Source organism: Macaca nemestrina, chromosome 2 (genome assembly GCF_043159975.1).
Source record: "Macaca nemestrina isolate mMacNem1 chromosome 2, mMacNem.hap1, whole genome shotgun sequence".
In the NCBI taxonomy this organism is placed as follows: Eukaryota; Metazoa; Chordata; class Mammalia; order Primates; family Cercopithecidae; genus Macaca; species Macaca nemestrina.
Genome location: NC_092126.1, coordinates 189,826,870 through 189,840,458, shown reverse-complemented (window position 1 = coordinate 189,840,458; position 13,589 = coordinate 189,826,870). Strand labels below are relative to the sequence as shown.

At 34.0% G+C, this 13,589-nt stretch overlaps 1 long non-coding RNA gene across 7 annotated transcripts in view; it reads left to right on the top strand.

The window, feature by feature from the left end:
* Positions 1-13,589, top strand: part of LOC105477415 (uncharacterized) — a 186,558-nt gene that overhangs the window by 131,092 nt on the left and 41,877 nt on the right. The gene's annotated exons all lie outside the window — the stretch shown is intronic.

Sequence of the window (13,589 nt, the reverse complement as noted above, 5' to 3'; positions counted from 1 at the left end):
TTTGGTAGCATTTGTTAGGTACAGCAAGGGGAGTGATGGTTCAGTATTTCATTATGATAATTTGGAGTTTCCATCATTTTTTTGCTACAGTGATTTATGGGTAGATTTTCAGACAATAAAAGGCTGTTGTTTGTCTCTTGCTTTTTTATTAGCACACAGCATTACAGTCCTTCAATGGCTAAAATGCTTTCCCCATAACTAAATATTTTATTTGCTTATATTAAAATTTTCTATTTAGCATATTGCAGGGAAATGACATAAATCAGAGAACTATGGAAATTTTAAAGCTCACAGAGACTCAAGACAATCAGATTTAAGCACTCTCCCACATACTTATTTGTTATCAAGTAAACAGCACGTAAAAAGTTCAGCATTCCGGGTTGTTAGCCAAGATTTTAAAAATGTAAACCTAGAAAATGTTAACAAACTTAACTGATCAGCTAATTATACTGAATTTGAGATTTCTTTTTATATTTTACTATAAATACAGACTACATGGCGTGTATGATTGATGCAGTAAGATTAATTAAAGAAAGAATAAGGGCAAATTAATGTAAAATAATTAAAAGTAGTATTGAAAAGAATGCATTTGTCTGATTTCTTTTAAGAATATCTCTGTGTTTGATAATGGCAGTAAAAAACAGATTTCAGTTTTCCTAGGTCAGAATGTAAACAAAGTATAATTCTATAAAATGTATGATCATTTGTAATTGTGGATGGGTAAAGGATAACATTCTAGAAAGAGTTCTACTCATTAGAAAATTAAGAATTTTAGCAATTAAAAAACTACCAGTTAAGGACAATAGTAAATCATAGGTTGATTGTAGCACACTTGCAATAAAAGGAATAACAAGCTATTTTCTATTTTCTTATAAAATACAGAAGAAATACTGTAACAGAACTCTTTGTAGCCTTTGCCAAAGCCACAATTCAAATCACAAACATGAAAAGGAATTGCTAATGAATTTACAGGGATTTTTAAAAATTCCTCTATAACTTTCAATAGAAAACAGCTAAAGTACAGGAAAATGTATGACAATTATACTTCCAGACATTTATCTAGGTTATATAGATACTGTATATTTTAATGTGTTCTCAATACAAACTATGTAATAACAATTAGCATTGAATTTATAAACTCCATTGATTTGGTCAATAAAGCTATTTAAACATTAGGTAAATAACTATTTGCCATAAACAGTACTAAAGGCTAGGCCTAGACCTCTGCCCTCAAAGAGTTTATGAAATAATGGCAGTGCCATGTAATGTGAACAGAGCAGTGATTCATTTAAACTAAAGATCTGCTTAAAATGTAGTCTTCAAAATCTGTTATGTAGGTAAGAAAATAATTTAGACTAGCCTAAAATCTGGTGAAAACCAAATGGGCTACCAAAGCTTTTATAAAAAATAAAAATAAAAGCAAGCACTCAAGCGTGTTCCCTGAAAGTCTCTAAGGCATCATATGCAACAGGCAACAGGTACAAAAGGCTCTCAGGAACATATACCACATGCATGTCAATGAGATGCCATATTATATTATTTTATTCCCTAAAGACATAAAATATTACATAAGAATACAAAAGCAGCACCTGCCTTCTGCTAGAATCCTACTTGCAATAAATTTGAGCCTGACAGATGAAGACTAAGGACAAGTGTAACGTCTCCAGAATATATAACCAACAGATGTGCTGTTTCCCAACCCTTCTATCCCATGAACTATTCCTTGGCTGTTGAGGTCATCATCCTTTAAAAATAGTCACTCATTAAGCATCTGCCTGGAAATTACAATTATGATTAGACAAATATTGAAGTGTTCTAAATTTTGAAAAATTGGTAAGCATCTGACAACTTTACAAATATAACTGTTTATTCTCACAATAATGAGTTCTATAGATTTAAGGTGAAAAACTTTTTATTTCTGTTGTTGCAGATGTGATGTCAGAAAGATTTAATTCTTGAATATTCTTGTTGTTTAAATATCACTGATTGAACCCAAAGCCCTAAATTTGTTGTTATAGCCCTAGTTTTCCATTTGCAGATCCATTTTTCTAAGAATTAAAAATTCTGATATAGTGCCACGTGGCCTGAAATGACAGTACTGTTCGAAATTTCTCAGATGGATAAACATTAAAGGTTGGTCAATATTGCTATTCGGGTTTTAAATTTTTTGCCCGTGGTGATTCAAATAAATGTGAAACCAAAGAAAGGTCAATATATTAGATTATCAAAGGATATCTAAAATGATGAGCTGTTCTGTATTGACTGAAAAAATACTGTAATCAATTTGTATCACTGAATTCATACTGAAAAAAATCTGTTTCCTAATGTTACATGATGGCGTGTTGAACATGAACCTCTCTTGGAGAGACATAACTACTTCCAGATGCAACATACATCTGGTTAGGAAATGAAATCTTTCTACATACATTTATCAAGACCACGGCCTTCCATCAACTGGCTCCTATATATATAAATATAAATATAGATAAATATATATACACACACACATATATATATTTTTTGAACAGGGTCTCACTCTGTCACCAAGGCTGGAGTACAGTGGTGCTATCTCACCTCACTGCAGCCTCCACCTTGCAGGCTCAAGTGATTCTCATGCCTCAGTCTCTGAAAGAGCTGGGATTAAAAAGGCCTGAGCCACCACACCCAGCTATTTTTTGTATTTTTTAGTAGAAACAGGGTTTTGCCATGTTGGCCAGGCTGATCTCAAACTCCTGACCTCAAGCGATCTTCCTGCCTTGGCCTCCCAAAGTGCCGGGATTACGGATGTGAGCCACAGTGCCCAGCTGGGCTCCTATATTTTTTCAAGATTGTTTCTCATTACCACCCAAAATGCCCATTGTCTTCTATTTACCATGTAATGAAGGGAATGAGTGCTTACTGGTTACTGTATATGACTGGGGCGTGGTCTATGGCTATTAAGCATGTTACCTTTGTGATGATTTGTCTGCCTTCATTTAGTCTTGGGAATAAATGCTAGACAATCAAATTAGCCTAAAGTCATTCTGCCTACCTGTTTCAGATGAGGGTTTCGCCTTGCATGAAACTTGTTGAGAAGTCCAATTTCCTGAAATTATCACATCCTTCAATTCTAGTATTTTCAGCTGTTTGAGAAGCATACGGCAGCAAGAACAGTATTAACCATTGTTATGCTAATGTAGTATGGGCTACATTAGCTTAGTCTCAGAAACTAGAAATAACAATACCACCATTAAAAGATTTGCATGACTATAATATGTCAGATACTATGCTAATATCATTAGATATATTTTATTTTTTATAATGTATCTGAGCGGTATAAATTATTATTTGCATTTTACGTATAAAGAAACCGAGACATAGGCCTGGCACCATGGCTAACACTTGTAATCACAGCACTGTAGGAAGCCAAGGTAAGAGGATCACCTGAGACCAAGAGTTCAAGACTCACCTGGGAGATATAATGAGATCTTGTCTCACTAAACATAAAACAAAAAATTATCCAGGTGTGGTGGAGCACGCCTGTAGCCCCAGCCATTCAGGAGGCTGAGGCACCACTGCACGCCAGCCTGAGCGACAGTGTAAGACAGCGTCTCAGAAAAAATGACAACAAAAAAGAAACCAATTCAATCGATTATATATAATTTAATCCAGGATATGCTGTTCAAAAAACAGAAAAACCCAGACTCATGCTTTTAATAATTTATTAGACTGCTACCCTCTACTTTTTATCTTTCATCTCAAGAATATTAAAATTGCTTTTCCTGTGCTTATTTAAAAGTTGTTAGTGTTGCCTTAACATCATCTTAATATTTTAGGAGGATTCGTTTAGTGTCTTTAGAATTATATTTCCATTTTTATTGTAGGAATGTTAATTTTCTTCCTTATTTCTTTCTAATACCAGAATTCAACCATTTTGTGATTGCTGTGACCTACTAAATGTGTCAATTGATACATTCGATTTATAGTTGCTTCCATTTTAAATTGCTTTTATACTTAATGATTCAATTAATTTAGTTTCACCTTTTTTAGAATTACATTATGTTTCCTGGTGATTTGCATAACTATATTTAAAAATAAGCACACTAAAAAAAGCAAGGACTTTACCAATACACCTGTTCAATCATTACTCACTAAACTCCAGCAATCTAAGGTTAACCATTTTAAATGTATAAATTTTTTAGTAAAATTAAGCTATTGTTTGTTGAATTCTTCAAAATTTTAAGTATCTGTTTATATTGCTTACAATTATACAGCAATGAAGTATTAGCAATCTATTTCCCAGAAAAGGAACACAAGACTCATAAAATTTAAGTATCTCATCCGAGGTCACTTAGTCAGTATGGACCCAACCTGGAATTGAACCCAGATGAATTTGACTATAAAATCAATGTCCTTTCCAATACATGGAACTGTCATACTGGTATCACAACAGAAAACCTTTTTTAAATGAAAAGATTCTAAGTCTTGCACTAAGAAGATGCAAAATCCCATGCAGCTGTAAGTCACTTGCTGGAAATCATCTGGTATGACTGATGTCTTCAACATAGCCTTGAATAGAAGGAAAACTGCAGTAAATGTTATCAAATATCACAAACAGTATGTAAAGATATTATAATGCATGCAAGAATGCATCACTTTTCAGATGACAAGCAAAAGAGGTTTAAATTTAAATCTGCATTAGGAAAAAGCGACAGCTTCTTTGATACTGACATTAGAAGTCCAAAGGCTGGCCAAGCCTGGCTCTCTAGATACCCTATTCTTCCCTTTGGTGCAGTGCGGTGGGACCATTTAAAGACCCAGGTCACTAAAAGTAAAAGCCTTCAAAAATGTCCTGAATTTTACAAACCACAAGGAAAATCTCAAGGTAGAATAAAAAATATTGAAAAAATTAATTTTGACATCCTATAGAAGTCAATCTGCTCTGACATTGATGGTGTTATCCTGGAATGTATAAATAAATATAAAATTTGAAAATGCTGTCCAATGGCTGACCAGATAAACTTGCGAGTGGAAGAAAAAACGTATGTTTTTTCTGCCTGAAATAAAAATATTCTAAATACTCAATATTATCTCTTTGTTTATAAGTATAGAAGGTGATAAATATCTAGGATAATAAAGAAAAACAAATAATTGACCAATTGAAAACATATATGCACACTCTACACCTTGGTTACAATGATGGATGAACATCCAAAGCACAATGCCAATCCCGATGGGAATATGGAGCAACAGAAACTCTTATTTATTGTCGGTAGGAATGCAAATGATAACTTAATGATGTTGAAAGGTAGTTTGGCAGTTTAAAAAAAAAACTAAACATACTCTTAACATGTAATCCAGCAATCATGCTCCTTGGCATTTACCCAAATAAGTTAAAAACTTGGGTATACACAAAAACCTGCACAGAAATATTTACAGCTTTATTCACAATTGCCAAGAGTTGGAAGCGATCACAATCTCCTTCAATATATGAATAAATAAATAAACTCTGTTACATCTAAACAATGGAATATTATTGAGAGCTAAAAATAAATGAAAAGCTACAAGCCATGAAAAGGCATAGGAGAAATCTTAAGTGTATATTATTATATCAGTAAACAAAAACCAAACCAAAAATTAAACCTATGAGTTTAACTTCTAGTGATGAGAGACAGTCAATAAAAGGTATATAGTTCAATAGAAAGTAAAAAATTATATGAGTGAAAAGTAGGTATGGAATGCAAAAAAAAAAAAAAAAAGAAAGAAATTGATTCTTCACATCATAGAGTGTACTTACACAAATCTACATGATATGACCTACTATATACCTAGGTTATATGGTATAGCCTATTGCTTCTAGTCTACAAACCTATACAGCATGTTACTGTATAGAAGAGTTACAGTAAAAAATACAATATAGAAGATTTTAAAAGATACCCCTGTATGGGACACTTACCATGAATGGATCTTGCAGGAATGGAAATTGCTCTAGGTGAATCAATGGGTGAGTGGAGAGAAAATGCGATGTCCTAAGATATTACTGTACACTACTATACACTTTATAAACACTGTATACTTACGCTATACTCAATTTATTTTTTTCTTTCTTCAATAATAAATCAACTTTAGCCTGATTTAACTTTATTACTTTATGAACTTTTTAAATGTATTAACTTTTGACTTCTGTAATAACACTTAACTCAAAACACAAACACATAGTACAGTTGTACAGTTTCTTTTTCTTTATATCTTTATTTTATCAGGTATTTCCATTTTAAAAAAATTTTTCTTTACTTTTAAATACTTTGGCTAAAAACTAAGACATGGACACACACATTATCCTAGGCCTACACAGGGTCAGGATCACTCTATCACCGTCTTCCACCTCCACATTTTGTCCCACTGGAAGGTCTTCAGGGTCAATAACATGCATAGAGTTGTCATCTCATATCGTATCAATGCCTTCTTCTGGAATATCTCCAGAAGGACTGGCCTGAGGCTGCTTTAAAGTTAACTTTTTTTTATATAGGAGTACACTATAATGATAAAATATACAGTAAATACATAAACTAGTAACATAGTTCTTTATCATTATCAAGTATTATACACTGTATATAACTGTATTGTTTTGTATGACTGGCAGTACAGTAGGTTTGCTTATACCAGCATTACCATAAACACATGAGTAATGTTTTGTCACTGGGTAATTTATAAAGAAAAAGAGGTTTAATGGACTCACGGTTTCACATGGCTGTGGAGGCCTCAAAACTATGGCAGAAAGCAAAGCAAAGGCACATCTTACATGGCAACAGGCAAGAGAGCATTTGCAGGGGAACTCCACTTTATAAAACCATCAGGTATCACGAGATTTACTTACTATCATGAGAACAGAATGAGCCATGACTCAATTACCTCTCACTGGATCTCTCCCATGACATGTGGGGATTATGAGAGCTATAATTCAAGATAAGAATTAGGTGGGGACAGAGCCAAACCCTATCATTCTGCCCTGACCCCTCCCATATCTCATGTCCTCATATTTAAAAACCAATCATGCCTTCCCAACAGTCCCCAAAAGTCTTAACTCACTTCAACATTAACTCAAAAGTCTACAGTCCAAAGTCTACAATGTCATTAGGCAATATGAATCTTCCAGCTCCATTATAATCTTATAGATCCACTGTCATATAGCATTTCATCATTAACCAAAGCATCATTATGTGGCATATGACTGTATATGTGATGGAAAACTTTAGGTAGAATAAAAGTGGAAGATAAAAAAATTAGGGATCAGTTCCAAACACATTAAGTTTGAGATATCTTCTAAATATTTAATACAGATGTTAAGTCTGAAAAAAATGACCATGAGATTTATTAATATGGAAGTCATTGGTAACCTTGATATATTTTAGTTAAGTGTTGGGGATAAAAGGCTAATTGAAATAGGTTTAAAAGATACATGAAGAGAGGTACTTCTGCTTCTAGTCAAGACTGAAAACTTGACAAAATACATGAAAAAAAAATGCCTCTCAAGACATTTGACAGAAGGCAATACAGGACAGGGAACAAGAAATAAACAAGGTTTGTTTTGCCATTTTACTGTCTGAAGAAAGTTACAAGGTGATGTTACAGAGAATGGGAACCCTGGCAGAAGCTGCTCTCTCTCTCTCTGAGTTGAGGAGAAGGGGCTGGTGGTCTATGGAAGCTGAGGTGAATAGAGTAAACAGGAAAGGGTACCAAAGATCAGAGACCCTCACAGCACAGAACTCTGGAAATCTTTAGAGTGTTCCCTGAGTGTTCAGTGAGTACTGATCAGCGTATGTACATGAGAACACTACTTAGGGCCAGAGAACATAATCCTAAAAGAATTGAGTAAAATAGCACCCAGGAAACAAAAGGTTGAGAATAATTCCTGTTATCATGAGAAAAAGTAGGAACTTACAATTTAAGGAGCATGGTTGTTTGCATACCTAATGAAACAAAATAAGACTTGGACAAAATACTTCCTTGGCCCTACCTAACAAAACTTGAAAGCATCACTCAAGGGGATAAAACTCTGCAAGTAATGTGACTGAGTCTCAGGTTGAAAATCAAGAATATTTGTATATAAGAATACAAAAATACTCGGCACCCAACGAGGTAAGTTTTATAATATCTAACATCCAATCAAAAGCCACAAGGCAGGCAAAGAAGCAGAAAAATATATATCATAATGAAGAGAATGATCAATCAAACTATCCAGAAATAAAATAGAATTAGCAGATAAGGATATTTAGACATTTATTATAGCAATATTTCACATATTCAAGAAACCAGAAAAAAGATTAAACATATTAGTAATAGACAAGGAAGTTGTTTTCAGAAGACTCGAATAGAACTTCTAAAGGTGAAAATGACAGGGTCTGAGATGAAAAATACACTGTATGGGATTAACAGCAGATTAAAAATTGGCAGGAAAAAAATTACTAAACCTGAAGAAATAACAACAAAACTTTTCAAAATGAGGCACAGAGAAAGGGTGAAAAAAAGAAACCATAGCATCAGTGAACTCTGGGACAACTTCAAATGGACTAGTATACATGTAATTGAAGTCCTAGAAAGAGAGAAGAGAGACAGAAATTATTATTTGAAGAAAAATTTCCAATTTGGTTATGCATGATAATTCATAGAACCAAGAAGTTCAGTGAACCAAAGCTCAAGTATGCCAAACCTGAAGAAAAATTCACCAAGGCACATCATAATAACATTGTTTGAAATCAATGACAAACAGAAAATCTTAAAAGCAGCCAGAGAGAAAGGATACATTACTTTCAGAGAAACAAAGGTAAGGATGTCCAACAGCAGATTTCTCACCAGTAAAAAGCCAAGTTTATACCATCAGTAAAATGATAGTAAATTGCGCAAAGGTAGACTGTGATAAGTTAAAGATTTCTAACATATACCCACTAAAACAGCACAACAAAAAGTTAACACAAATAAGTCAATAAAGGAGATAAAGTGGTAATATAAAAATTGTCATTTTATCCAAAGGAAAGTAGAAAAAGAGGAAGTAGAAAACAAAGAACAAATGAGACAAATGGAACAAAACTAGCAATTATCAGCCAATAACCAATTTAACCTAAGTGGTATTTGTAGAGAATTCCATACAACAACAGCAGAATACATAATGTTTCAAGTGTACATAGAACACATGCCAAGAGAGACCATATTCTAGGTCATAAAACAAGTCTCCATAAGCTTAAAAGGCTTCAATCATACAAAGTATTTTCTCTATCATGGAATTAAATTAGAAATCAGTAACAGAAAGCTTTCTAGAAAATTCCCAAATATTTGGAAATTAAACAACACACTCAAATAACCCAAATGATGAAACAGAAACCAAAAAGGAAATTAGAGATCATTTTGAATAAAAGGAAAATGAAAGGACAGCATACCAAAATTTGTTGGACAAAACTGTAGCACAACTTAGGAGGAAACTTACAGCCATAAATGCCTATATTAGAAAAGAAGAAAGGTTGAAAATAATGACCTCAGCTTCCAGCTAAGAAATTAGAAAAATAAGTGAAAAAGAAGCCCTAGTCTTCAATATGAAGAGAAATTAAAGATAGAAAAGAAGAAGGGAATTATGAAAGATCAAAGTGGAAATAAATGAATGGAAATCAGAAGAAAAATAGACATAATGAATAAAGTAAAAGGTAGTTCTTCATGAAGATATATGAAACGAACCTGTAGCCAGACTAATCAAAAACAGAAAAAATTAGACATAAATTTTTATGAGAGCAGTGACATAACTACTTATTCTACAGCTATTTAAAATATAAGTGATTACCATAAAAAACTTTATGCTAATAAATTTGACAACTTAGATGAAATGAACAAATTTGGACACAAACTACCAAAGCTCACTTAAAAAGAAATATGTAATCTTGATATTCCTATGATAATATTAAATTTATGGTTAAAAATCTTCTCACAAAGACATCTCCAGACCCAGATGCCTTTACTTTTGAATGCTACAAAACAATTAAAGCAATCATAATAATTCTGTGCACAAAAAATGAACTTGGATGTATATCTTACACCACCAGACCCAAATATAAACTTAAATATAAAACCTAAAACTATAAAACTTCTAGGAGAAAATCTTTACAAGCTTGGATTAGGCAAGAATTTTTTAGGTACAACCCTAAAATTATAATCTATGAAAGCAAAAACTGATAAATTGGTTTTCTTATTAATCAAGAACAGCTGCTATTCAAAAGCCACTATTGAGAGAAAAAGAAGACAAACTGAGGACTGGGAAAATGTTTGTCCAATAATATATCTAATAAAACACTTGTATTTAGAATATGTAAAGATCTCTCAATATTGAAAACTAAAAAAAAAAATCACACACATCTTAATTTAAAAAGGCACAATATTTGATCATGCACTTAACCAAAGAAGATGCATGAGTGGCAAATTAGCACATGAACAAGAGTTAGCATCATTACTCATTAGGGAAATGTATATGAACCCCAGTGAGATGCCACTCCCCACCTATATAGAATATCTAAAATGATAAATATTGATCAGACCAAGTCTTTGTGAGGATGAGTAGCAACTGGATCTCTCAAAACTTACTAGTGGGAATATAAAGTGGTATAACGACTTTGGAAAACCATTTAGTGTTTTCTTTAAATGCCAGATATGAATTGACCATATGAACCAACCATTTCACTCATTAACCCAAGATACTTGAAAACTTATGTCCATACAAAGACTTAAAAAGACATGTTTAACGGAACATGTAGGTTTATATTAGGTGAATCTAGAAATAATGCAAATGTTCATCCCAGGAGAATCAACAAATTGTGGAACATCTACACAATGAACTACTATTCAACAATAAACAGGAATCCATTATTTATACATCTAACGGTATGGTCTAAATGTTTGTGACCCCCAAAATTCATACATAGAAACATAATTACCAATGTGATGGCATTAGGAGGTAGAGTCTTTCAGAGGTAATGAGATAATGAGTATAGAGCCTTCATGAATGAGACTGGTGTCATTACAGAAGAGACCCCAGAAAACTGCCTTGCACTTCTACCATGTGAGGGCATAGCGAGAAGGTGCCATCTATGAACCAAGAAACAGGCCTTCGCCAGATACCAAATCAGCCTTGTTCTTGGACTTTCCAACCTGCACAACTATGAGGAACAAAATTCTGTTGTTTATAAGCTATTCGGTCTATGGTATTTTGGTATAGCAACCTAAATGGACTAAGACACCCAACAACATAGATGAACTAAAAAATAAATAAATAAACTTGGAAATAGAGGAATTGAAGCCAGTTCATATAGAAACCTTTTCAGAATTTTGCTCTTAATAAGTAACTAAACAAATAAAGTAACATTCCTGAAATTTCATTTAAAAAATACTATATAGATTGGATAAATGGAGTAGTTGGTAGAAGGGGAAGTGAAAACCAAGAGACTGCTATTCTTAAGGAGAGAGAAAAAATCCTTGATGGGTGCATGACACCATGAAATAATCTGCAGCTTGAAAAAAAAAAACTGTTGATGAAAAAAATATATAAGGTAAGATTTCTAGAACAAGTGGAGCCATTAGCCTTAAATAAGATTAAGGATTCATCTATTGTAAAGGGAGGTTAGACAGCAAATATGGGCACTATTGCTAATAGATAGGTAGAAATGGTGGCTGGAGATTACATCTCTTCTGACTTTGAGTTTTCTCATATAATTGGAAAGATGGTCATCATCTGAAAGTGTGAAATGGAAAGAGATGGGTAGTGTTAGATTTTGAGAAGAGAAGAATAAAGGAATGGGAGAGTGGATGGAGAAGATATAATAATTGTCAGACAGAATTAAGGGGCAAGAAAGTTGAGGGTGGATATAAGGAAGTGAATATAATGATTGGCTAAAAAGTATAACCTGGGAAGGAGAGAAATTAGGATGAGAAGAGAATAAAGCAAAATGAAGATGTGGTAGAATCAGATGAAGGGGCTGAGGAGCAGAATCGTTGGATTTACCAGATACAGTGCATTAAAAGGACAAAAGTGGTTGCCAGAGGGATGCCTGAGATTGAGATTTCTGATGATATCATAGATATTAATTCTGACAGGTCTAGGATACAATCCAAGGAGTGAAAGTTTAGGTGAGATAAACATGAAGTTCAGGGAACTGAGAAGTCAGTGTTTTGGAAGTGTCAGCCATGTGGACTCCAAAATCATAAATACATGATTTCAGAGTGATGGAAAATCAGAAGTAAAAACTTTCAAGATACAGGATGCAACTGGATTGGAAAGAGGAGGTTATAACCCAGTGGTAGGTGTAATATTGCAACAAAGAAGATAATGGATACCATAACCTGATACTTGAAATTCAAAATTAAGGAGTCTTAGGGAAGTGGGAGCAAGAATAGTCTAGAAATAACAATTCAGAGGAGGAGGATGCTCAACCAGATTTAGGCTCGTGGTATGGAGAGATGACTGTGGGGAAGCAGTATCCTCAAGGAAGACTAGAATTTATGTTAGAGTCAGAGGTAAAGGGAGCACTCAGAAAAAGGTTTAATATATAGGAAGGTTTCTCTTTTCCCTGAATAATGAACTATGTGTTCCAAAGGACTCAGTGGAAAGTTTTCAGAAGTTGGAGATGGCTAAGAGATAGAGAGAAAATTGGGATTGTGCACAGTCTTCAATAGAAGAGGAGAATGCCCTTGGAGTCTGGGGATTCTCATGATCACTGGCATAATCAGGATAAAGGCATGTTGGACTTCTGTTTGTCTCAAGTTAGAGAGAAGAGGCAAGGCCAAGATTCTTGTAGAAACATTTAAGAGCAGTTTAGGCCAGGAGCCTCCTGTCTTTTCTTGTAATAGGAAAAATAGTAACTAGAGAAGGGCCAATATTATATCTAAGAGGCTCCCCTTGACTCTTGTGGACGGAGGCTTACAGGTCTGAAGAGGGGCTGTCTTAGTTCCTTTTCTGTTGCTGTTACAGAATATCACAGATAGGGTCATTTATAAGGAAAAGAATTTTATTTGATTCATGTTTCTGGGATCTGGGAAGTTCAAGAGCATGGCACTGGAATCTGGCATGACAGGAAGGTGGAAAGCAAGAGGGCAAAAAAACTGCATGTGAGAAAGATTGCTTTTATAAAAGTCACTCCTGCAAAAACTAACCCACTCCAGTGACAATGGCATTAATCCATTCATGATGGCAGAACCCTCATGACCCAATTGCTTACCAAAGGCCCCACTTCTCAACACTGCCACAATGGCAGCCAAGCTTTTAACACATGAACTTTGGGGGAACAAATTCAAATCATAGCGGAGGCCTTCTAAGTCTCAGTCCACAACGTTTCCCCTGGACCCCAGCAGGTGGGAATAATTTCCCTTCTAAGTGGCTTCAATACCACTTTCTGAATACGTAATAGATTACCTAAATGGTTCTTTCTCAAAGATAGTATCTTGTGCCCAAGTGGTAAAACAAGAATCTCTTTTAGCTCCACTCAACTCCTGTGAAATAATGAAAAGGTTTTTAAAATGCGTATTCTTTTTCATTCTGTATCTTTTTCATGCTGATGCAATAACCCTCTTGTCTCTTA